We start from the raw sequence: 23,913 nt of genomic DNA on the forward strand, positions 1-23,913 counted from the left end.
AAGCTATCGGGCTCAGGAGGGGAAGCTACAAACGTGCTGAAAATGCAATTTCATTGCCTCATTCCGCTTACCCCCAAAACGTGCATGTGAGAATAGCAGCACCCCTTCTTACACACTTTAACTGGACTCTGCATCCTTTGGCTCTTTTTGGACTACAGTTCCCATCACCCCCATGCCGATATAGTCAATGGTGAGGGATCATGGGACATGTAGTACTAATCATCAGGTTGGAGACCCTTGCTTTTGAAGATGGGGTTTTGCGGTCTCTTTGTTAAATGGGGCTGGTTTGACAATTTGCTGGGGCTGCCAGTCCAGGTTTGAAGTGGGGCGTACGGTTGCCTTTAAGGGTGAAAGTTGCAAAGTGTAATTTGTTCATTTTCAGAGCGAGTGTTTGAGTAATACCCGGGGGGAAGGTTTGGGGAGAATCTGTTATTGCACTTTAAAAAATATTCGTTCAGTAACACTGGTCAAAACTACTAGCTGTGCAGTGAAGTTACTCATCAAACTGGTCACCTTGGCCAAAACAGGCGGGGCTGTCACTTTGGGCACTGCCTTATAGGCCAGTCCGAGCCTGGCTCAGTCCAGTCCTGCCTTCCCGGGGAAAGGGATTCTTATAGGCAACGATGCACAGTTCGCGAATATAAAACAGGTTCTACTGGTTTTCATACTTTGCAGTCTATCTGGAAGGAGAGGGGAGGGGCACGCGTGACGTGGCGTGCTAGTGGGGTGCACAGTGCCCACCTATCCCCTGGCCCCGGTTGTTGCAGCAGGCAGGACAAGGTCCAGACGCGCCTGGGCGCACAGTCAGGAGAGATCTGGAAGAATGCCCCCTGGCTGACTCACTCCACGTGCTCTGTGCTTCCCCTGGCCTGTATCCACGCGCTGCTGGACTGGCTGGGGGGGGGAGGGGGTTGGAGGGCAGGCGTGATGTGCATCTAAATCTAAACCAACCCACAGACCAGGGGCCAGATTACACACCAGTGCAAGTGCAAAATGGCTCGGTGTTTGAGCACTATGGCAATCTATGCCACAGTCTAAAAATGCAGTGAAAGTGCACGAGGCCAGTTTAGCCATATAGTGCAGCTCATATCTTATGCCAACCAGCACATGGCGCCAAGGCAAAGCAGGGCCGAGCCCAGTACCCTCCACCCCCTCCAAACCGCCACCTGTTGCCTCAGTAGTGAGGCACAGGCAGGAAAAGGAAGTGGAGCAATGCAATATATATATATATATATATATATATATATATATATATATATATATATATATATATATATATATATATATATATATATATATATATATATATATGGAATGTCAGAGTAAAATGCAGAGGCCACAGCAAGAGCTACCGTTGGCTCTAAGCCAGATCGCCTATTGCTGCAGCGTCCTCATGGACATCACACAGACAGGAATGAAGAGACTGCAGGGCATTCAAAATGGTGTAGTCAGGGTGGTGCAGGGCAGGGCCGGGCCGCTCCTACACCAGATTGCACCCCAGGCGGGAAGCATCATTGGCACATCACCCTCCTCCCCCGACTGGCTCACGTCACTCCCAAACTAGACCTCTCCTCAATATGAAAAAATAATTGCTATATAAATGAAGATAGTTTCATTACATTGTAATTCAAGTACTTTACTGAAGAATTCTAATGGGCAGCAACAGTTGTGTTTTCACAAGGAAATGGTTTTTCTGTCACCTGCTCGTAGGGAAGGCCTTGCCTGAATGCAGATTCAAACTGTCCACACTGGCACACTGCGGGGTCTGAGGGCCACTGCTATCTATCCGTGGGCATCACTATTATCTGGGGTAAATCTTGGGGACAAGGGCTGCCTTTGCAAGCTCGGTGGCCACTGGCTAGACCAGTATCAACGGGCCAATGCAGGCACCACTACTTGTGGGTACAGCACTTCTGGCGCCAAACCTGTATTCAGGGGCTCAAATTAGCCTATTGGTCAATAAATGCCCAAAAGCGCTGGTTTAGCATCTTACTGTTGGGCAGTGACTGGCTAGTTCGAGCGTAGTCACCCGAGGCAGTACATCGTACAGTTCCAGCACTTATGCACATGCAATACAATCTGGGGTTCTCTATCAACCTCAATAAGTCGCAGTTACTACCCACTCAGTCCTTGACATTCCTGGGGCTAATTCGGGATACAAGGGTGGAGAGGATTTTCCCCTTGGCAGACAAGATCACGGCAATCAGGAAGGCCACAAGACATTTTCTCAGCAGACCAGTGACCTCAGCATGGTGCTACCAACACCTGCTCAGACTAATGGCGGCTTGTCTCCTGGCTGTGCCGCATACAAGACACAAAGACACAAAATGAGGAGGCTGCAGCTACATTTATCAGCCTTTTGGAATCAGGAGACGGGCTCCCAGACAGCGGTAGTCAGTATACCACAGCACCTCCACCAGGAACGGGTGTGGTGTAGTGCAGAGACCAACATGTTAGCAGGCAGGCCGTTCAGGCAGCCTTTTCCGGAGGTCACCATTACCACATACTCGTCCCTAGAGGGATGGGGGCTACACAGGACAACCACAGTGTCCATGGAGTATGGTCACGGCAGGAACAGAAAGTCGTCTGCATCCAGACTATCAGCTCCACCTGCATGTATTACATCAACAAGCAGGGAGGTACCAGGTCCCCTCCGTTCTGCCGGCTGTCAATCACCATCTGGGAGTGGGCACTGTTGAACAACATTCACTTGTCAGCAGTCCACCTTCTGGGGGAATCCAACTTGGAGGCGGACAGGCTCAGCAGGTTGGGGGATGACAACTACGAATGGCAGTTGAACGAAGAGGACCTGAGGGGGATCTTTCGACAGGGGGGGTCGCCCTCAGGTAGACCTATTTGCCACTATGAGCAACAGGAGATGTTACCAGTTTGCTTCCTGGCTGCAGCAAGGCAGGGGATCTCTGGGGGATGCGTTGCAGATTCTGTGAAACGACTTCAATTCCCATGCTTTTCCCCCCACTTCGCTGATTCACAGGGTCATCTGCAAAGTCTGGGAGTCACGGAGCCTTTGACTCATCTTGATAGCATCATGGTGGCCTGCAAGACCTTGGTTCTTGGATCTCCTCCGACTGTCGGATCAGCCTCGGCTACACCTCTCGTTGGGTCCGGCCCACCTACTCTCCCAGAAGGGGGCACAGTGGTTCACCCCACTCCACAGAAGTTAGCCCTGGCAGCGTGGCTCCTGAACAGGACACCCTGAAGCACCTACACTTGTCACAGGACAAACAGGCTATCATACAAGCGCAAGAACTGATTTGACCAGGAGTCAATACAGGAGCAAGTGGACGAAGTTATGTCACTGGGCCAAGACAAAGAAGATCGATCAGCTGACATTCTCACTGGACAATATGTTATCGTTCTCTGCGCATCTGGCTCACTCAGGTGTGTAGGTAGACACCTACCGTACGTATCATAGGGGCCTACAAGAACTCTGAAGATTACATCCTCTCCTCCTCCAATCTGGTGGTTAAAAGCCAATTGGCGGGTCTGACCAGATTATATCCTCCTGTCAAATGTCCACACCCGGTCTGGGCCCTTAACATTGTGCTGGGTGCCATGCCACACAAACCCTGTGGCGTCAGCATACATCTGGCTGGTTACTATTAAAACTGCCCTACTGGTTGGCCTTACATCAGCATGCTAGATCAGTGAAATTCAGGCTCTGGTGGCTTCAGAGCCTTATACCTCATTTCACCGGGACAAGGTGGTGCTTACGGCACATCCTGCCTTTCTCCTTAAAGTTGTTTTCTCCTTTCACATTAACGAGGACATCGTACTCCCAACATTCTTCGCTGACCCAGATGAGTCTCAGAGGGTACTGCACTGTTTGGATGTCAGGCATGCTCTAAGATTTTATTTGGACAGGACAAATAGCTTCCGTAAATCGGATGCCTTGTTCATCTCTTTTGGTGGGTCAAAACTGGGCTGACAAGCCCCCAATGCTTCCATAGCAAGGTGGATGGTTATGGCCATCCAGGAGGCACATGAGGGGCAGCACAGGGCTTTGCCAGCAAACATGCACGCCCACTCCATCAGAGCCAAGGCCACGGCTTTCCAAAGACACGACGTTCCGTAGCAGACAATCATCAACGCGGCTACTTGGCCTTCCCCATCAGCCTTTTGCAAACACTACTGCTTGGATGCCAGTGTCAGGTCGGACGCAGCATTTGGCCAGGCAGTTTTCAAGAGCGTGTTTACTTAGAGGGGCAGCTCTCCTCACCAGGGCTGCATTCGGTTGCAATCGCCCATACAGCATGGAGGAAAGAGGACGGGCCGTAAGAGTATTTATAAATCCCTCACCGTAGAGACTAATGTACTCCTAGTCCATAGTCCCCTTTCCTCCATGCATCCCACCATCCTGCCCCATAACATCACAGTGTCATTATGCAATCATAATATTGTCGAAGTGTCAAAGGGGACTGATGAGTGGCGCCGGTGGGCGGATTCAGGGCAGCGCATGCTCCCATGACCGCGCACCAACGCACTTCTAAATTTAAAGGGGAAGACCATGTTTTCTGGTGAAAAAGGTTCTGTTTCCCGTTCGTAGCGAGGGACGCCCATACAGTATGGAGGAAAGGGGACAGGACTATGGACTAGGAGTCTGTTAGTCACTACGGTGGGTAACTTATCATTTACTTAGTACAGCCAGACTGGCTATACTTTCTTCATGTGGCATAGCATTTTTTACTGGCTGGGGGTCTCTGTATGGTAATACTGACATATATTGGTGCAGCATGTGTAGGCACACCATGCATGAACATATTTTAAATACTAGCATATGCTGTGGACAAAGGCATAATGAAAATGCATTGGAAAATGGTCCTGTGCACTATTGGTCACTTGCATCTATTGGGGTTTGTCATGTGCTCCCATACAACATTGATTTGATTGCAGTGTGCCATGTTATCCAAATGTTCCCAGAAGGTGCTGTGAAATGCACAATTTTATGCCATTATTTTAAACATTTTCTTCCCCACTCACCCCGAAAGCTCTGTTGTTTGGTTTGTGGTGCCTCCCTGCATATTAGGAACAAACATTTATGCCCCTTCAGTTAAAAAATGCCCCAGTCACCACTAATCCCGATGGCTGTGTAAAGATGCCTGCTTGGCGTTCGGATGTCCTACGTCACAGCTTTGAGCTAACAGAGCCGTGTAACACGCTCGTGCATTGCTCATTATCTAGTTTTGTTTGTTTGCTTAAATGATTGACCTGCCCGTGCTGGGGAGGTGCAGATAGTAAACAGCGAGTGCAAAGTGCATAGCTTCTCAAGATGGAGGACACTGAAGACACGCGTGGCAGGCCGCGCCACTGCTAGTATCCATGGCGACAGAAAAGTGCGCGAGAGCTGGCAGCTGCACCTACAGATAACATTGCCCCCTGCAACTGCATCACACTTCCTAGAGTGATGGTGTGGTGAGTGTCTGCTGCAAATAGTCCCTGCAACCCCAACATGGCTACTGTTGCATGTCACCCCTCCTGGGGCACATAATACTGCCCAAGGATCTATGTATGGTCACATGGTAGGAACCATGTGATCAAGGTAATAAATAGAACGAGCTGTTTCTGGCTCTTTGGTCAATCCTATCCTGACTCCGGTGTCATTCTTTAAAAGAACCCTGCTGGTGCCTCACTGTGTGCAGTAGGCCCAAGGAAGAGGTTGGTGCGCCTGCTGGGTAGCATTGTTCCCATCAATGGTATGGGCCATGTGATCGTGCCTAAAGGTGCCACCCCGGCCTGGGTGCCCCCAGAGCCGGGGCGGCGGTGAGCTGGGTGCCCCCAGCCCACTTGTGGTGGTCCGGTGACCCGGGGTTCCCAGGGTGATCCCTGGGGTTTGGTGGCCGCGTGAGCGCCGCCCCCAATGGTACTGTCGGGTGATCCTGACAGCCATGTGGCCCGCCCGGTGACCCGGGAGCGGGCTACAACAGCTCCCATTCACAAATCGGTTCACTGAAAATGAGGGGGTAGCAGGTACATTTATCTAGGGAATTGTGCAATTAAAGCAAACAGGGGTCTACCTTATCCCCAGAAAACGGTCCCATGCTGGCCTATCAGTACGTCCCTTTAGGCATTTCCTGTCGCCCAATCCGAGCGCAGAAAAGCAGGCTGCAGAGGTGAGCATTAAAAAGCTACCATCAAATAATACATTAGGTTTTCATATAACTTCTGCCACCATGCCGCAAATAAGTTGCATAAACACAATCTCTCAAAGGCTGAGTTAGCCCTGCTGTGATTCAATCCCTTGACCACCTGTTGCTCAGATGCAGAACTCAGCAGTCAGTACTTAACTCGCTGAGCTACCTCACTGCCCGCAAGGGGACTGCTGTTTAAAATGTTTTTCCTGCGATAGACTGGCAGGTTACCAAGTGCTTTCCCTCTAACTTTCAGAGGCCGTGTGAAGTAACGGGAAAACCGGTCAGGTAGGTAAAGGTAAGCTTTATTGCTTGGAAACGGACCCCATGGCCACCACACCCTTCGAACAGTCAAGAATGTGGAAAAACCCTGGCCAAGAACAAACACGCCAGGGTTCCTTTACAACACTTCTGTCCCCCCTTCTCCCCCACCCCCCAATGATGCCACAGAAAGAAACAAGATAAAGGAATTACAAAAACCCTAAAGGGAAGAAAATAGTGAAAAGAAGAGACAATGGGGAGAAGGTGACTCACTTTCACACACCCCACCAGACATTTGACTGGAGGCAACCTGATTCTAGGAATGCCACCACTAATTGCTGATTCTACCACTGCACCAGGATAAGACTCCACAACACTACCCCCTTGCGGGGAAATCATGGAACCACGTGACCCTACTAAATCAAGAGCTCTTTATGCAGATTCTGCTGCATAAAGGACATGAAAGTAATGCTTATGCCCAGAGGCGTTGCTCTGGGGGCTACAGCCCTGGGTATTTTGGTTGAAGCCCCGGATAGAAGCTCAGGGGCTACAACCAAAAGGTTAGCTAGCCCCCAGTCCCAACAGTCCCGACATTAGCGTAGCCCCGGATAGAAGCTCAGGGGCTACAACCAAAAGGCTAGCTAGCCCCCAGTCCCAACAGTCCCGACATTAGCGTAGCCCCGGATAGAAGCTCAGGGGCTACAACCAACAGGCTAGCTAGCGACGAGTCCCAACAGTCCCGACATTAGCGTAGCCCCGGATAGAAGCTCAGGGGCTACAACCAAAAGGCTAGCTAGCCCCCAGTCCCAACAGTCCCGACATTAGCGTAGCCCCGGATAGAAGCTCAGGGGCTACAACCAACAGGCTAGCTAGCGACGAGTCCCAACAGTCCCGACATTAGCGTAGCCCCGGATAGAAGCTCAGGGGCTACAACCAACAGGCTAGCTAGCGACGAGTCCCAACAGTCCCGACATTAGTGTAGTCCTGGATCTTTTCCAGACCTAGCAACACCCGTTATGCCTCTTTTTACGTCCTGTACTCACTTCTCAGAACAAAGGACATGCTGTTTTGGTCACTTCCTAACTGAGTACAAAACTGTGACAGCAGATGTCTGCTGGAAATATATGCCAAGTGGATCAAAAGCATCGATCCTAATAGGGGCAGTTGGCTTTTATAGGATTGTTTTGGAAAAAGCGCTTGCTAAGAGAAGCAACTAGGATAACTTGGAAACCTAAGCTAATTGACCAAGCTGTGATAAATTTGGAAGACGGTCGATTGAACTTTATGAGGAGACACGGCCATTTGCTAAACGATTTTCTTGTAAACTATAAAGCAAGAATAAAAAATAAATTAAAAAAACAACAGAATTCTGTTTCAAAGCACCACAAGGCTAAATGGGAAGGGAGCAGGGCAAATAATAACAATGGTAGAAACAGTAAGTATACAATCATAGTCCTACCAGACCGTGTGGCTTTCAGACAGGGGTTACTACACCCCGTCACCAAATTTATTTTCAGCCACTACAACAAATCACCCTTGAACATGTGCGGCAGCACTCAACACCTCCTCCCTCAAGGAGTTCAACCCCTGCCTATACAGGATGAGGTGATAGTGTATGAAGAAATAATTCGGGTCAGCCCATGGCGCCGCCCCACAGATATCCTGAATGGGCACACCCGAGCATCCGCCCAGTACGCCGCCATCCCTCTGGCCGCTGGTCTAGAGGCTTGCAAAGGAGCCTGTGCCACTGAATAGGCCAAAGCAATCGCTTGCCGAATTCCCTCCAGTTGGATGAAAGAGTTGCCTGCATGGCCGTCCAATACGCCTAGCCATTATGGTCCCCAAAACGGCCCCCCAGTCGATGGTTGTGGCAGCGGAAATCCTTGCAGAAGATTGTCCCTCTCCAGCCACCACAGAAACTGTGCCCTCAGCTCCAGAGTAATTGCAATCCTGGTCTCGTAACCTTGAGAGTCTGTCCTCCATGCAGCAACGGTGCAAGTCAGACATCAATAGCCGAATGTGAAGTCTCACCCACGGAACCACAAACACACAGGCCACCATAGGACCTTGCACCCTGAGCTCTTCCCCGGCAGTAGCCCAATCGTGGTATAGTAGACACCCAAGGGACGCTGGAGGCGGACTGCCATATCCAGCAGCAGTCGCACCATGCCCTGCACCATTTAAAAGCGATCCCCACCCCAATGTACTGAACGTTCAGGGATGGCTGTGAGAGTGCTCCACAGTTAGCATAAACCCCAGCTCCTGCAGCACCCTGCATGCGATGCCCCTGTGCTCCAACAAAAGTTCTCTAGAGGAAGCCTTCAGTAGCCAATTGTCCAGGTGCGGGAAAACCTGCCCTCCCCTGGCATGAAGGTGTGCCCCCACCGGACCCATCACCTTTGTAAACACCCTACAGTATTGAGGACAAATAGAAAAGCCTTGAACTAGAAATGCCTCCACTGAACGAAATCCTCTGATATTTCTGATGTGACCATTTGAATGGGTACATGAAAGTAGGTGTCCTGAAGGTCCAGCGATGCCAGAAAGTCCAACACTTCAATCAAGGGAGACATCGTCTGCAGACTTGTGGAGAGACGGATGAATGTGTCATCTATAGCGCCGGCCCCTCTCTGCCTATGTGCCATAGGAATGAAAGAAGAGCATAATTCACGGCGTCTGCCCCCTCTCCAGCACCATATCGCAAGCACGAGAGACGGTACTCATTGTTGACAATCCTACCAGACTTTCGCTGGAACGACCGAAGAGGAGATGAGTCTGCAAGTTCTAGCAGACATGAACATGCTGCAACCACAGATGACGAAAGGAAACAGACATCTTTGCTGAAACGAACACACGTAGACGCGTTAGACACGAAGCAGGTACGCACTCATCATGAAGTTACATGGACACTAGGTCAAACTGCATTTAGACATGAAGAATGTTACCTGAATCAGTAGACACTAGAAACCACATACTAAATATATGTATGCCGAAATGGAAGACACTTAAGAATACACATAAAGCTTGCTTAACGCAGAAACACAACAGTGACAAGCAGACATTTTGGATAAAATGGACAGCGCACATAAATTAAAACATATTTTCATGAATGTTGCTCGGATTCCTGGATCTGGGCATCTTTTTAGATACGGTTGCATCATGCCTCATTTTCTTGTTTCTGCTGCAAGATCCTGATGAAGTTTTAACCGGGCAACTTCCTCTTTTGTCGTTATGCAATCTTTTTGTTTTCATTTTTTCTTTATTGTATCCAGAGTAAAGAACAAGTCTTTCCAACTCCTCAAGTACGGTTACACATTCCTTTTCCCAAGTCTTAATTAGGGGGGTAGTACCATATAAAAGTTCCTGTCACAGAATTTTGCTGTATAGGCGCCTAACAAAAGCTCAATAAAAATTAAATAAAATAAAAATAAAAAAATAGGAGCAGTACTCTGGTTGGTCTGCGCTGTTATTCATGGCCATTTGTGTACTGCTATATTTTGTATGCCTCACAAGTAAGTACTGGGGCGAGGCATAGAGATGTGGAATAATGAGGCAATTACTTATGGGTAATTTTCATTACTCCTAGTCCTTCTCTTCCTCATCACAGTGTTTGTGACCCGCCTCTCCTGCCCTTCTGCGGAGTGATAAAGGCCATGATGTGTTTGGGGATTTGAACTCATACACAGTGGTGGTTGGGAGTGGTATGCCTTCAATAGAGAGGGGTGGGGGCATGTATGTAATAATGAAAAGATGGAATGCCACACCTGTCACCTCACACTCTTCGGGCAGGTGTTAGTTTACTCACCTACCAGCCCCACTACTACCACACGCCCATATATATCAGTCCCCTGTAGGAAAGATTGACAGAGGGCCCCGGATAGGTGGATCTTAGGGTGGGAGGGTTAATGGCTAGCACAAGTAGGACATTAATAAACTTAAGGGACAATTGTTCCATGTACTGTAACCTGTTGACATTACTAATCAACTTCTGTTGTAAATGGTGGGCTTGCTAAGCCTGTTAGAATGATACTATCTCAGTGGGAGGCCTTGTGCAGCCAGGGCTGTCTGCCTTTGAGTGGGGCAAGTCAGAGCTGTCAAACCACCCCCCGCCCCCCTTCACCTCAACCTCCCTGTGGGCATTTGTCCCTTGATTGAATCCGATTTTGGTGTTTTTACTCGAGATGAGAGCGCAAGAGGTTGAGAGCTGTGGATTCCTGGTGTGGATGCTGGGACTTCACAAGGCACTAGGAATTATGAAAATGACAGTTAGGTAACTGGTGCAGGAACCTCCAAAAGTGTTTTGTCCATGTTACTCGTCATGCAGCTCATGAGTTTAGTAACCCATACTGACCCCAGGAGGCGATATTGTGACATACTCTGACCGCTGCAGATCTACGGCTGAAAGAAGTGACGCATACAAACTATTTTGGGAACCTTGTTCCTGTTTCTTACTTTGGGCAGGCTGCACTCATTGTTTATCTAGAGTTCATTCCTTGGCCCAGAATTAATTGCATTGAGTTCCAGTGGGAAAGCAGAATCTATGTCAAGACAGGAGGCTTTATATTATGCATTATTCTTTACTTCTGACAACCACAGCAGCAAAGAAAAAACGTTACAAACAAAAAGTTTGATCAACAGAAAACTGAAAAACAGAGTTTCAAAGTCAATGCAGGGGATACCAATCATCGAGGCCACGTCATGCCCTGTAGCGGACCAATGGGCAGGGACCCGCCCCTATATAATTCCTTTACTCCAATCCCAACTCCTCTTTCTTTGATGCTGACGCCACAAGCTAAGTCACTCCTTCTAGTTGTGCCTTGTTGCTAGTCAGTAGTTGTTGTTAATGATACATTGGAGCACTGTATGTTATATAGCTATTAGTGACACGGTCACGTCATTCGTATATTTTGTTAGAGTCATTTTTTCCCTTTCATGTAATTTGCCTCAGTTACATTGTACACTTGAAAGTGTTTGTGTGCGACCGCTGCTTTATTTCCTTATCCAGCGGTAACGGTCGCACACACACAGTGAGCTCCGCCTCAGAGCGGGGAGTCCTGCTGTCAGGCCCGACACGCGCAAGCCGGTCTTTTTTGTTTAGTGTGTGTGCGCAATGAGAGAAGCTGAATACGCTTCAGGCCGGCACACACAACCTCTTTGTAATTGTTTCACAACACGTTGGGCCTCCCCTCTCCAGAGGGAATTAACAACATTAGAGACCCGCCCAGGCTGAAGGTGTGCTGACAGCCTGCTGGGCTTCAGGCTTTGCCTGGAAAATATTGCGAGGCATTCCACTTATGTTCTGCTACGTGCCACACCCTGCTAGTGTGAGCAGGTTGGATTTAGCCTACTCAGCATTCTTTTTGTTACGGCAACGTGTGGGCCATGTATAATAATGACTTTAACCCTTGTCTGCTGGGCTACTTGTGAATACAAAAAAGTAAATATACACAAAATATGTTTTTCTTTTATTTAACATTTCCCCAAATTCTGTTCTTGTCTTGTCATGGCTACTAGAGGGTCTGAGGGGCCCTTTTCCACTGATGTCAGCACTCAGGTTAGGCCTTCCAAAAAAAAATAATAAGTGAGAAGTTGGTGGAAGATGTAGTTAATAGCATATAGGGGAGCCATCCCTTCCTAACCAGCCATCAGTGGCTCAGGTGATTCAGACGTCCTTAGACACTGCTCTTCAGGATCTCAATTCCACGTTGGCCTCAGCCTTTGATAGGCTTATTAATAAGACCTTTGATTTTCACCCTTCGTCAGAGGAGGGTGCTTCTATACCCGTACAAGTCCCCCGTAAGTGTACAAAGAAGACCAAGCATCTACAAGGACGGCTCAGTCCGCCTAGTGCCCCTAATCAGGCCTCACCCCCAAGGAGTGATCAGAAGCGTAAATTGGAGGGGTCCCAGCAGTCCCATTCAGTTCCCGCTTGGCCAGGTGGCTCGCACTGCCCACTAGTGCCCCTTCAGTCCACATTTCGACTACAGTTCAGAGGATTCAGACTGACATCCAAAAAGGCGCAAGAGAAAGGAAAACCCAGTGATCCCTTCCCAATGGCCGGTATTAGATGTCAGTGGGGTTCCGTTCTTCGACCCAGCCCTTATTCAGCATCCCTGGTCTGCAGAATGGCACCCCCTGGGGCGCTGTATCCTCCTTTTTAAACTATTGGGTTAGATGCCCCTTACCCGAAGAAGAAACAAATTACGTTCTGAGTGCCCTAGCACGGTGGTGTCATGGGTATCAGGCAGGTAGTTGGGGCAAGCTGGGTGGAGGCTTGGCAGGCCTGGCATAGTCACACAAAGAACCCATAGCAAATCCCTCCTTTCATTCCTTCCTAGTGTTCGTAGTAACTTCCTGGTTACCACTTCCTGTTACCAAACAGGAAGTGCATGATAACTCATGAGCTCTCTAGTGTTTGGGTGTGGCTGGCTATATAAGCCACACCCAAGATTCTTCCAGTGCTTCGTGTTGCTTACTGTGAGCTGTATCAGCAATACACTTGCCGTGCTCTGGCCAGCATCTGCTTACCTTCTCCGGATCATCCTGTTTCTGCTTACATGCTCCGGATCATCCTGCTTCTGCTTACCTGCTCTGGATCATCCTACTTCTGCTTACCAGCTCCAGATCATTCAGCTTCAGCTTACCTGGTTCTTACTCCACACCGCAGCTATCTCCAGTCAAGAGGGGACTTCTACACGACACCTGTAAGAACAAAGAAGAACAGCGTTAACACGCGCACATCAGTAACGCTACGCATACTCACCGAATCTTCCTGCGACGCTGGAATCCAGGTTAGTTGAACGAGCGGCCAAACCCCTGTAAGAAAGAAGAGACATTATTAATTGCTCTCGCTCCAATAACGCGGACACTTATTTCACTGCGCTCTCTACGCGGTGCATACTTACCAAAAGCCTCTGTGCAAACATACCTAACCACCAAGTCTCCAGTAGCGCTGAACCCGGACTAGAGGCGCTAATACCACATAATATCTCGTGCAAGGGAAAGGGAGACATTACCGGGCGCGCTCGAATTGAAGGTGATGCGCAAACCTACCAGCAGCTAGCTTCTACACGCATCGCTACTCACCCACAAAAATACTGGCAAACAAAGACAATACGGACAATTTTGGACACTCAACATTCTCCGCGCAACGTTCACTTGTGGGAAGGACTTTCTAGCTAGTGAAGAAACTGGCGCCTTGAACTCTCGGCCTCGCTGTGAAGGCATAAAACAGCATTTAGCATCTGAACTCAGCCCACAGACATTGGCACCAATCACATGAGTGAATCGCGCCCTTGCAAATGCAGGATGGAGTGCACACCCTACTAAAGATCAAGGTATTCCTCCGGGTGAAACAGGAGAAGTGAAGACTCGGGGTCAAGGGAGGCTCATCCATCGCTCCTGCAGAGACACAGGTGAGTGTGACAGGTGTTTACAGATAAGGTGGCTTTTACCCCTGACATCGACCAGTCTATGGTCTCCTTTTTATCCGAGAAGGAGAAAGACCACAAGAAGGGGGGTGGACAAGGCCTGGAGGAGTTGCCAGGACAAGTTGTTGGATGTGTTGGGGCCGGTGACCAATATATTTGAATTGGCAGAGAAGGCGGAACTTTCTAATTCCCCTATTGATGTACAGGCCCTTCGGGGCTGGATTCAGAGAACCGTATGCCTGCTCGGCAATGCCAATGCTGCAATCTCTAGGTAGTAGCGTAAGTCCCTCCTCATGCGGCTTGATTCCAAGTTGGCAGACATGGCAGAAGGGGAGGCGGGTCAAAAGGCTCAAGGCAACTTGTTTGGGGACAGATTTATCAAAGACCTATCTGCCTATGTACACACTTTCACAGCATTAGATAAAGCTCAGGTCAATATAAATAAGGGCTTTGCCCCTAAGGGTTTTGATAGGGCCAGAAGAGGTAGAGCCTGCTCCTCTGGCCATTTCTCCCAGGGCTCTACCCACCCCCGGCAATATGCATCAAGAGGTGCACACAATTCCTCCTCTGCTCGAGGAGTACAAGCTGAGTTTTACCCCATGAGGGGTTTCCACTGGGGAGGACGTACCGGCAGGGGTGCTGGCAGAGCGAGAGTTGCAACAGTTAAAGGTTTCTTCCCACAAAGATTTGGGAGGCACGTTGGTCAGGTGTCTTCCTCAATGGGAAACTCTCACCTAAGATCTCTGGGTGTTGCAGATGGTGAAGGGGTTTCAAATAGAGCTTTGTTCTCCCCCTTGTCAGCTAGTGTTCGACAAGGACAAGAAGAAGTAGATAGATGCAAAGGTCAGAGACCTCATTTTCAAAGGGGCAGTTGTCCAGGTGTCCTTCACAGCCTCCCTGTTTTTGAGCACAATATTTCTGGTCCAAAAGCCCGAGGAGGGATTTCACCCAGTCATAAACCTGCGAGCCCTCACCTCATTTGTAGTGTACCACTTCAAGATGGAGAGAATTCACCTACTCAGGGACACCCTTCTCCCGGCGGATTGGATGGTCAAGATAGACTTCAAGGATGCGTACCTGGTAGTCCCAGTCTTTCCTCCACAAGGAGTTCCTACAGTTTCAGTGGGGGGCTCACACTTGGCAGTTTGCCCCCCTTCCGTTTGGCCTCTCATCAGCCTCCTGGTGCTTCACCAAGTTAATGAAGCCGGTGATAGCTCACCTCAGGTCCAAAGGGATTCGAAATAATAATTTAACTAGACGACATACTTCTGCTAGCTCAGAGTTCTTAGATTCTTCAGACTCATCTGGGAGTAACAGTGTCTCTGCTGCAAACATTGGCTTTGTTATAAATGTAAAGAAATCCATATTCCAGCCGACGCAATGTATCCAATTTCTGGGCTTCAATATAGATTCCAAGCTCTGCATCCTTCTCCTTCTGGACTACAAGCTCTCCAAAATATGGAAGGAGAAGGGTCTCCTCCACAGGAAGGGGAGGGTCTCCCTCAGGCAGCTAGCCAGGGTTGTGGGGATGTTGTCAGCCTCCATCCATCTTTCCGGTCCCTCTCCATTACAGGGCGTTACAACGCCTCAAGACCAAGCACCTTCGCAGAAGTCTGTCTTACTCGCAGTAAGTGGTTCAGTCTCCTGAAGCCAGGCTGGAGCTCCTCTGGTGGCTCAGGTACATGGATGCCTGGATTGGCAGAGCGATTTTTGGTCCCTCTCCGGACGTCATCTTGGAGTCCGATGCTAGCAGAGCGGGCTGCGGGGCCAGGATAGGGCAGGTTTCCTCAGGCAGAAAGTGGTCCGCTTCAGAGAAGCAACTACATATCAAATGTCTGGAGTTTTAGCTGGCTCATTTGCAGTCAAGTGTCTTCTCAAAGATCAGGGGAATTGCTGTGTCCTTCTCCAGATGGACAATATTTCAGCGGTTCGATACATCAATCATCTTGGGGCAACCCGGTCCAAGGCCCTAGCAGATCTAGCGAGAGAGTTCTGGCATTTCTGTCTGGATCAGGATATTCTGTGGAAATCGGAGTATCTTGCAGGGGTCAACAACGCTGTCATGTAATGGAATTCCAGACATCTCCAGGACAGGAGCGAATGGATGTTAGACAGTGTTCTTTTTGTCAAGATCTTGTCTCTCTGGGGTCCGATTCAGGTGGATCTCTTTGCCATGAGACTCAACGGCCAAGTTCCCAGGTTCCACAGTTGGAGGCCAGATCCCAGTGCGTTAGCAACCGACGCTTTCCTCCAGGATTGGTTGGGTCCTGTTTCCTATGCCTTCCCTCCCTTTGCCATGAAAGCCAGAGTGCTAGTTTAAGTGCGCAGGCAGGCGGCAACGCTGGTGTTAGTAACCCCCTTTTGGCCTTCTCGGGTGTGGTTTCCAGCCCTGTTGGAGTTGGCTGTGGATATTACTCGGTCCCCAAATTAGCCATGTTATTATGCCTTGTTTCAATTAAGAGGGTTTCTGATATTAGGGCGTTGGATGTGGATAACAAGGGGTTGAACCCTCAGGGGTTTACCTTCTTTGTTTCCAGGGGAACTAAGTGTTTATTTTCCTCCTTTTCCTATCCAGATTTTCCAGATAATTCTAAGTTGTGTGTGATAAAATGCTTAAAATGTTTTGGGTTGAAGACAGAGGCTCTTCGGCCTCCTAATACCTCTCAGCTGCTCATTTCCTATAGGAAACCCTATAAACCAGCATCCCCAGCCACGTTACCCAGATGGATTAAGTGGGTTATGAAAGAAGCAGGGGTTGACATCTCCTCTTTTGGTTCCCATTCGGTTAGAGGCGCAATGACCTCCAAGGACGCTTTCCTGGGGGGGTAGCCTTGAACAAATTTTGAAAGCAGCCGATTGGTCAAAGGAATCAACATTCGAAGCATGTTATCACATGCGTATTGTTCATGTTGCAATTAATGTGATGCAAGGGCTTTAAACTTGCCTAATATGAAGCCTCCTCTCTTGACATAGAATGGTTAATCCCCCTCACTAACATGAGAGGGGGTTTAGATTCTATCAAAGACAAGGAGGCGAGTATTATGCCAAATTTGTTTGTTCTTACAGCTTCGGGGTGAGATGGCCCGTTCAGGAACAGTCCTTCACAGTTACAAGATGCAGTGAGGTTGAGATCCTTTGAACTTCGTATGGATCCTGTCTCTGTGCTACATCATCTTGTCTTTACAGTGGGTGTCTGATGCAAGAAAGAGGAATTGGGATTGGAGTAAAGGACGTATATGGGGACGGGTCCCTGCCCAGTGGTCACCTACAGGCATGACCTGGCCTTCATTTTGCATTGGGGGGTGCCCCTGCATTGACTTTGAAACTCTGTTTTTCAGTTTTCTGTTGATAAAACATTTTGTTTGTAATGTTTTTTCTTTGCTGCCGTGGTTGTCAGTAGTAATGAATAATGCATAATACCGCCTCCTTGTCTTTAATAGAATCTAAATCCCCTACACGTTACTGTGTCACCCTGGAGGGGCGGCGGCACAGCTGCTGGTGTAATGTCATTTAATGCTATTATTAACATTTCTTTCCATAAGTGCATTTGTACCTCAAGACCTGTGGTGTGGGGCTGGAGAGTTTACAGGGCCTCATGGGGCAAAGGGACCTTGTAGTTTGGGGCAGCACCTGCAGACTCAATTTTTGAGGCCAGCTAATATAGCATGCAGCTAGGGGCTGATGACAGTGGTGCACCCAGACGTTTTTCCTAGGGGTGGCAGGTGGGTGGGCAGTGGTTGGGCCAGGGTTTCCGTTGGGGGGGCAGCATTTTTATAAGGAGGGCCATGGCCCCATTTGGCTACCCCTTGGTGGCGCCTCTGGCGCCTCCGGCAGACGCTACCTGCAGGGCCCGGAGCATCTGGACAGACTACCTGCGATGTGTGTGCCACAGAGGTCTGGGGCTGGGCCAGGGCTGGCAGGCAGGAAGCGCCGGGGAGCGGCCGTGCAAATACAACACTGACACAGGTGCTCTGGTGTCAGAGCGGAGATTGCCCATTGCAGGCTTTCTCATTCGTGTTTATTACCTTGCCCACGTGGACATCACATCCTTCTCCAACTTTAGATGAACAAAACAACTAAACGAATGAAGCAAACATGTGAACTCCTCGCCCTTGTGGTAGTCTTTCTTGGTACCTTCCTGGTCGCCAGACTTGTGCAATCAGACTTGCACACGTTTGTAGATGCCGTTCAGGATGTATCCTTGGAGTCTGGTGGAGGGTACTAGCCTCCTCCAGAGTGAGTATCGTTCTCCTCGCCCTCGGTGCAGGGTGACTGGTCTGGGCACGCTCTTGTCATCGCCACTCGGTACCAGGGTTTCTGGGGTTTGTCTTTGCTTCGTGTCTCCGGCTGGTGGTATCAGCTGATTCGATGGGGAGTTTGGACCTTGGGGTCCTGGTCCTCTCGAGATTCTTCCCACAGGGTGGGTGGTGTCCGTTTGAAGTGGGACACATTCTGGGTTACTGTCTCAGGCCCGCACATCGCTGTGGCTAGCCCGTGCTCCCAGTGAGTGATGGTCCAGTGGAGAGATTCATAGGGGAGGGTCATCTTTCCTCTTGGTGCTCTGTACTTTATTAACACTGTGTCTATTTGGAGGCCACTGGGTGTGGCTGAACTTGCTCTGTCTTCCTTTGCATTATGTTCTTGTCTTCGGCGTTCCACATGTTCTAGGTCTACTTGAGGAGGTTGCCACGAGTGGTGGAGGGGCACTCCCACTTGGATGGGTACCCCAAACAACAGGGCTGCTGGGCTGACCTGTGTGGCTGCATGGGGTGTTTGACGGTAGGAACTAAGGAATCTGTACAGTTCAGGGATCCATGGTAGTCTTTTGTCTTTTTCGATCCTCACTGTTTTGTTGATGGATGTAATAAATCTTTCTGCATCCCCGTTGGCCTGGGGCCAATAAGGGGTGATGTGGTGATGGCGGATTCCCATGTCCTCGATGAAGCGTTTGAACTCTTTGCTTGTGAACGGCGGCCCGTTGTCGCTCTTCATTGATGATGGTATGCCATGGATCGAGAACATCTTTTCCAACGCGGTGGTGAGGGAGACTGCATCTGTCGAGGTGACTGGTTCAACTTCTGGATATCTGGTGTATTCGTCGATGACTAGAAGGAGATAGGCTTCATTGGCAATTGTGCAGATGCCGATGCTTACTGCGTCACAGCGATGTTCGCTTCTTGGGGGACAGGCCTTGGGTTCAGGTGGTCCGAGCCGGCAGGTAGCTAGGCACGCTGTGCAGGTTTCGAATAGTCTAGTAATCTTCTGTTGTATCTGCGGCACCCACACTGGCGATTTGAGGAAGGCCTGCGTCTTTACGATCCCCTGGAGGCCCACGTGCGTAAGTTGTAGGGCCCTCTCTTGGAGGTTGGTGGGCATTACTATGTGATGGCCTTGGAGGATGAGGTCTTTGAGTGACACGGGCAGTTCATGGCGTACTCCGAAAAGGGCCTGTATAATTTCCTGTGCTTGAAGTGTTTTCGGGATGACCACAGTGAGGAATGTTTTCCACTCGCCGGTTAGGATCACTTTCTTGGTCATTTGGAAACAGGGGTCCTTGTCTGTTTCTTCCACGATTTTGTCGAGTTTTATGGTTTTGGGCTTGGCACAGGCAATGACCTGGCATACATCCTATTTGGCTTCTTCACGTTCTATTGCTGTGGCAGGTCGTGGGTGTCATGACAGAAAGTCTGTCGGGTTATAAGCTCCGGCTCTGTATTGTAACTTGAGGTGGAATTGTTGCAATTGAAGCATCCAGTGCTCGATCCTGGCTGGGGGATGCAGTGCTGATCATTTAAATATCGGGACCAAGGGCTTATGGTCTGTCCATACCTTCACGGGGTGCCCAAGGATATAAACATGGAAGTGCCTGCATCTCCATACGATAGCTAGGGCTTCCTTTTCTATATGTGCGTAGGATCTTTCAGTCGGGGCGAGTGCTCTGCTGGCGAATGCGATGGGGACAATCATTCCGTCACGGTCTGTCTGGGTGAGAACAGCTGCGAGGCCTACAGGGCTGGCATCCACCAGTAGATCTGTCTTTCGTGTTGTGTCAAAGAACGCCATGGTGGCGTCACTGGACAGTGAGTCCTTGATCTTCTGCAACGCATCTTCCTGGGTTGCTCCCCATTCCCAGGTTGTCTTTGTGAGTTCCCCCGCAGGCGGTTGGCGATGTTGGCCAGATCGGGATGAATCGCCCACAGTATGTTGCCATACCTAGGAAGATCCGGACTTCCGTTGCTGTGGTCGGGGCTTGCAAATTTTTAATGTCTTCTACCTTTCCCAGATCTGGGGATACTCCTTTTTCATTAAAGACATAGCCGAAGAAGCTCAGTGTGGATTTCCCAGATTCACACTTTTCTTCATGTAGCGTTAGCCCAGATTCTTCTAGACGCAGTAGGGTGGCTGCTAGTCGGCTGTTGTGTTCTTTTTCGGTTTGCCATAGACCAGGATGTCTTCGCTGACATTTGTAACCCCTGGGAGGTCTTGGAGTACTTTGTGTATTTCATGTTGAAAAACCTCTGCGATCAACAAGATTCCAAAATTGAGCCGGCGATATCTTCTCAGCCCAAGGTGTGACGAGAACATCGGAATATATCTTGATTCTTTTGACAGGTGGAATTTGATGGTAGTCTGTCTGGAAGACCATTTGCTGAAGACGGTGGCGCCTGCCAGGTCCACGATGAATTCATCCACTGTTGGAGTTATGTGTCTTTCTCACCCTATTGCCACGTTTGGCAGGCACATGTCGATGTATATGCGCACTGATGCATATGCGCACACAGGGGGTGGGCCAGGTGGTCTTCTCAATTATCTGGATGTCCTCAAGCTTATTCAGCTCTGCTTCTACTGCAGCCCTCGTGTGGAAGGGGACCCTTCGGTGTCGCACCGCTCTCGGGTTTACTGTGGGGTTGATGTGGAGCTTTACTGTCCTTCCTTTGAGGCATCCGATGCCTTTGAATAGCTTTCTGTGCTTTACGAGTAGGTGATCAATTTCCTTTGACTGGATTGCGAAGTTCAACTGTATGAGTTCTATTCGTTCGGACAGCTGAGCAATGTCTCAATTCCTGCATCGACAATGTAGATGCGAGTCTTGCAACTCTTTCCATGATGTGTGAGAGCAGTCTTGAAATACCCTAGGACTGGGAGGGGCTTTTTACAGCCATATGCAAATAGCTGGTCAGGTCTCCGCTGTGGTCTGGGGTCAAGCTTGTCAAACCTTGTGGTCAGCATGACATTTACCGTGGCCCCGGTGTCGATCATCATCTTCATGGGGATGTCTCCTACGGCGACTGTGCAACTGCGGCGTGATCTGCCGTTGTTGGTCTGCCTGCCGTGTGTTGGTTTGACCGCTGATGATATGTGGATCTTCTCTCGTCTGGGGTTTCGGTGCCAGTTGACGTGAATAGGGGACTGTTCCCTGCTTGACTGTTCATCATCGCTGCTGCTGCTGACAGTGTCTTCTCCCTCGATTGCTCGGGGCTCGTCCCTTCCTGGTCTCTCGGGTCGTGTCGGGTTGTCTTGAGCAGAATGTTTGTGCATTTTGGGGCCTTGTGTCTCTCCTCCAGTCTAGAGTTCTCCTCTGGGGTGAGTGGTTTTTGGCCTCTGGGAGTTTAGGCACACTGAAGCGTAGTGGTTGACCTTTCCACATTTGTAGCATGTAGTGCTGTATGCAGGGCAGGGTTCTCCTCTGTGCTGTTGTCCATCGCACCACAGGTGATTTATGGGCTTGTTTGTCATCTGCCCTTTTTGGGGCTTGTGTTGCCGCAGGGCATTGATTGTGGTCATGCTGTTGCGTGGCGTTTCCTTGTCTAATGGCAGGTGACTGATCATTTGCTCCATCTCTGCCACATGCTTGTCGGAGGAGAGGCCATGTAGGACCTGTTGTCGTCCTGCAAATTCTTTGTCCGGGAAATCGCATCCAATGGCCCTCTCCCGCACGCGGCCGTGCAAGTTATTGATTCTCTCCTGTTGGTGTGTTCTAGCTTGGCTCATTTTAAACTGCTCGAGGTCTGGACTGACCTGGGGTTTGAACTTTCTCGTGAGGTAGTCTTTCGCTGTTTCATAGTCGTCGTCTGTACCTCGGTTCGGGAGTACATTGAATAGCCGAAGTGCCATGGTACCAAGATTAAGCATGAGGAATGTCCTTTTCTTTTCTTCCGTGGTGATGTCGCGTGCCTTGAGGGTCAGTTGAAATTGCTAGATCCAGAGCTCCCAGTGGAGCCCTTTGTGGGGGCTGAATGGCTGAAAAGGCTGCATGAAAGTTCCTTGTGTGGGGTCAAGCCATGTGTTGGTATCAGGATTCTGGCCCTGCTGCCTCGGTGGCATTGCTGTGGGGTCATCTGCCATGGTATGTGGTGCACAGAGTGGCGCGTGTGCTTGGCGGGTGTCTTGCACTACAGAGCGGTGCCTTGACTGTTGCTACCTAGGGGCTCTGATGGGTTGGTGTTCTGTTATTGCTTTGGCCCTGACCTGTGTTCAGTGCAGTCTTAGTTGCAAGGCTCCGAGGTGGGGCCTTGCCGGTGGGGCCTTGCCGGTGGGGCCACCAGAAGGGTTTGGGCCCAGTGCAGCGTGGTTATAGATGGCAGTGGGGGCATGGGTCTGGAAGTGCTGTCCTGGGCTTTGGGACACCTTTGCTGCTGCAGAAATGAGCTCCTCTGCCTGTAGAGCGCTTCTTGCTGCTTGGGCCTGAATAGGAGTGTTGTCCGGGGCCTGGCGCTGAAGGCTGGGGGTCCAGCGCGTGGATGAAGTGCAGACAATGAGGGATGTTCCTTTTGCAGGCACGGCACACTTACTTATTTATATATTCTCTTTTCTCGTCCCACGCGATTGTCTACCGAAGCCCAGGCACCTGCTGGGGAGGGCGCAACGGAAGTCAGCAGGCCCTGGGCGGTGCCAGGGCGTGGTGCCGGAACGTTGTGGCTCTCCGATATGCGTAAGCGTTTTACTGATGCCCAGGCACCGGGGGGTGGAGAGGGCGCGAAACGGGTCAGCTGGCCCTGGATCTGCCAGGTCTGCCGTGGTGCGTGGGGCCGTAACGGGTGGGTGTCTGCATATCCCACCTCCTCGTTGCCAGTGCACCATGGAGGTCAGGGGCTGGGCCAGGCCTGGAAAGCGGGACGCGCAGCGAGCAGGCGTGCAAGTACAACAGTGACACAGTTGCTCTGGTGTTAGAGCTGAGACTGCCCCTTGTGGGCTTTCTCCCTCGTGTTTATTACCTTGCCCACGGGGGGTGTGTACCACGTGGACATCACGCTACCCACGCCTAGGGACAGTCCTGCCACTGGCTGCAGATTGCAGCATGTGACTGTCAGACCTGCAAGGCTGTTGTGGCATACTTGCCAACCCTATAGATTTAGGCAGTAGGCTACCGCTTTCTAAGCACTCCAACCGCCTACAGATTACCCTGTCAAAAACCACCCATTTATGAAGGCTCCAGTAGGCCTGGCTGCCTTAGGCCGGGAGCAGCATCCTCCAATGTATTGAAGGTGGGCGTGTTAATGACCCCATTCATTTTGATTGGTGGCATGCTGCTGCCTGCCGTGAAACAGTCACTCTCTGCCCTGCGCCGCAGCAATGTGGACCGCGCCATGTTGCCTTCCTCAGATCCGCTGTGTTTGTTCAGACCTCTGAGCCGGTGTCTCACTAGCAGTTGTCAGGCTTCTGAGGGAGCACTGGATCACCAGCTGGAACTGGGATCCCGAAGGCTAAATCATCCTGAATTAGTCAGTTGGTCAACAAACTGCAGCAGGTGAAGGTGAGCTTTTGTAACCTCTTCCAGCTCCCACCCAAGCATTGTGAGGCTGGGTGCAATCGTCAACACATGAGCACACCTAATATTCTTCCTCTCACAGTCATCCTCAAAGCCTTATAATCACTGACTAGAAGCCATCACATGCCAAGAAGACGCCATCATACCCACTGCTAAGGGGACTCCACTTTTTAAATTGGCCCTGCCCAGTCCTTTTATTCGCATCAGCTGAAAACGCGCAATTTGCTCATACTCAAGACTACAACGCCCAGAATGCATTTGTATGTTAAATGAAACCCCTACACCGTTAAAGTGGTGCCTAGGT

The sequence above is a fragment of the Ambystoma mexicanum genome, chromosome 6q (genome assembly GCF_040938575.1).
Source record: "Ambystoma mexicanum isolate Mex_15411 chromosome 6q, UKY_AmexF1_1, whole genome shotgun sequence".
Lineage (NCBI taxonomy): Eukaryota > Metazoa > Chordata > Amphibia > Caudata > Ambystomatidae > Ambystoma > Ambystoma mexicanum.